The sequence below is a fragment of the Rhinopithecus roxellana genome, chromosome 3 (genome assembly GCF_007565055.1).
Source record: "Rhinopithecus roxellana isolate Shanxi Qingling chromosome 3, ASM756505v1, whole genome shotgun sequence".
NCBI classification, from domain to species: Eukaryota; Metazoa; Chordata; class Mammalia; order Primates; family Cercopithecidae; genus Rhinopithecus; species Rhinopithecus roxellana.
The window spans coordinates 19,489,913-19,492,758 of NC_044551.1; positions in this window are offsets into that span (position 1 = coordinate 19,489,913).

A 2,846-nucleotide genomic window follows, 5' to 3' on the forward strand; every position below is an offset into this window, starting at 1 on the left:
GAAAGAAAGAAAGAAAGAAAGAAAGAAAGAAAGAAAGAAAGAAAGAAAGAGAAAGAAAGAAAGGAAGGAAGGAAGGAAGGAAGGAAGGAAGGAAGAAAGGAAGGAAGGAAGGAGGAGGGAATGAGGGAGGGAGGGAGGGAGGAAGGGAGGAAGGAAGGAAGGAAGGAAAGAAGGAAGGAAGGGGAAGGGAAGGGAAGGAGGGAAGAGAAAGATGGAGGGAGGGAGGGAGGATATGCTTATCTTGATGTATATATATCAAGATATGTATGTCAAAATATATATATATCAAGATAATTATATCAGAACATCATGATGTACACCTTAAATATATATAATTTTAAAAACATAAAAAGATAAATATTTAATTGTTATTTCATTTATTAACTTTCAAGTACAGGGTACGTGTGCAGTTTTGTGATGTAGGTAAACCTGTGTCATGGGGGTTTATTCTATACATTATTTCATGACCCAGGTATTAAGCCTAATACCCATTAGTTATTTTTCCTGATCCTCTCCCTCCTCCCACCCTCCACCCTCTGATAGGTTCCAGTGTGTGTTGTTCCCCTCTATGTGTTCATGTGTTCTCATTATTTAGCTCTCACTTATAAATGAGAACATGTGGTATTTGGTTTTCTGTTCTTGCATTAGTTTGCTAAGGATAATGGCCTCTAGCTCCATACATGTTCCGGCAAAGGGCATGATCTCATTCTTTTCATAGCCTCATAGTATTCCATGTATTCCATAGTATTCCGTGTATATGTACCACTTTCTTTATCCAGTCTATCACTGATGGACGTTTAAGTTGATTCTATGTCTTTCCTACTGTGAACAGTGCTGCAATGAACATATGCGTGCGTGTGTCTTGATAATAGAATAATTTGGATTTATTTGGGTTTATACCCGGTAATGGGACTTCTGGATCAAATGGTATTTCTATCTTTAGGTCTTTGAGGAGTCACCACACTGTCTTCCGCAATGGCTGAACGAATTCCCGTTCCCACCAACAGTGTATATGCATTCTGTTTTCTCCGCAACGCCACCAGCATCTGTTATTTTTTGGCTTTTAATACTAGGCATTCTAACTGGTGTGAAATGGTTCTCAATGTGGTTTTGATTTGCATTTCTTTAATGGTCAGCAATGGTAAGCATTTTTTCATATGCTTGTTGGCCATGTCTTCTTTAGATAGTTCAAATAGTTGGTGAGGATTACCTAGGAATTCAAAATATGCTTGATATCTCTTTCCAAACCTGCTAAAATATTTATTTTCAAATGGCAGGTTTCCATGTCACTGCATGGGCATCTGGTCCTGCTCTCTGGGCTCACGTGTATCTGGCTACATACCAGTGAGAAGCATGAGTGACCCGCGTTCTGCATTAGAACATTTTTCTTATCTTTTAACAGCTTTGCTACCATTTTCTAAACATAACTCAGTGATCCTCTATTCAGAGTTTAATTTTATCATGGGATTTAGAGTTTAGAGAAATAAATGCTCCATAATCATTACAGTATCCTGTGTTCCTGACAGAATAAAGAAAACAGCTTACATGACAGCAATGATATTGCTAAAATTTAAATGAACTTTCAGAGGTTCATGGTACGATTATAGGAATGAGTGGAGGATTATGTATACAATTATCTATGCGTTAATTTTTCATCCATCCATCTAACCACACCAAGCCAAGGATCAAGAATCAAAGATGTGTGTGTGAGGAAGGGGGAGTGTATGCATACACATATATACAAATATGTATTTATGCATATATACATATGTATCTGTGCATGTATGTTGGTAAATTTATGTTTCTGTCCTTTGCTCTGTCTCTCTTTCTGTCGTTTTATTTTGCTTAATAATCACATGATAAAATTTCTATATAGCTGCTCAAAGAGATCAGGTTATTCAAAAATCTCTAAGCAGTTGTGAAACCCAAGGGATGTGAACAGAATTCTGCACCTCAAAACCAAGTAATCTCTGTATTGAGGTTATTCGAAACAGCCCTGCAAACCAAAGTAGATTTCACAGGAAAAGCCTGTTGAGGCTAATTACCTTGATGGAAACTGATAAGTAATTGCTCATCTCATATTATCAGTTCATTTCATTTCAGTTCATCTCATTTATTCTTCATGAAAACCGACACTTGAGGATACCGGGTTTGAGACTATGCTCCTCTACCTCTGAGCCTTGGTTTCCTCATCTACAAAACAGCAGTAGCAATCGTTCTCTTGCCAAGATAAGAGAGCGGACACAACAAGGTGATGAGAGCAGAGTACCTTTTTTAGTACTGTCAATGATACTAGTGCTGCTTGCTATTAGTCAACAGCTGTGTGGGATCTCCACACAACATCCTTGGCCTGGACCCCTGTTTTCTACCTTCGGCTGGGCTTTAGATCAGGAACAAACGCGGCAGGAATTCCTGCCTTTGGCTTTGACCCAGAAAGAATCCTTAGAGCAGGGGTCCAAGCCAAGCCCTTGAAGAAGAGCTGAGCATCAGCCAAAGACCAAGCAACCAGGCCACGTGGGCAAGACGTGAGCTGCAATAAGGGTCAGAGCCAAGGCTCACAGGAGGTGAGCAGAGCCTGGTGGAACGTGGTGGGCTTGGAAGCATGCAGAGGGCACAGTAGTCAGGAGAATGAAGCTGGTGCTGACCTTCCCCAGTAGGAGAGTGGACAGTGGGTACCTCAGACTGACTCAGAGTAACCAAGTCAGGTGCAAGTTTTCTCCCAATAAATAACAACAGTTAATCCTCAATCGCAGGCTCAGCTCCCCCCTATCTACACAATCAAGTCTTATGTACCCATGACAGAGGCAAGAATTCTAGTCTACAGCACTGGGGTGCAGGCTTCATCT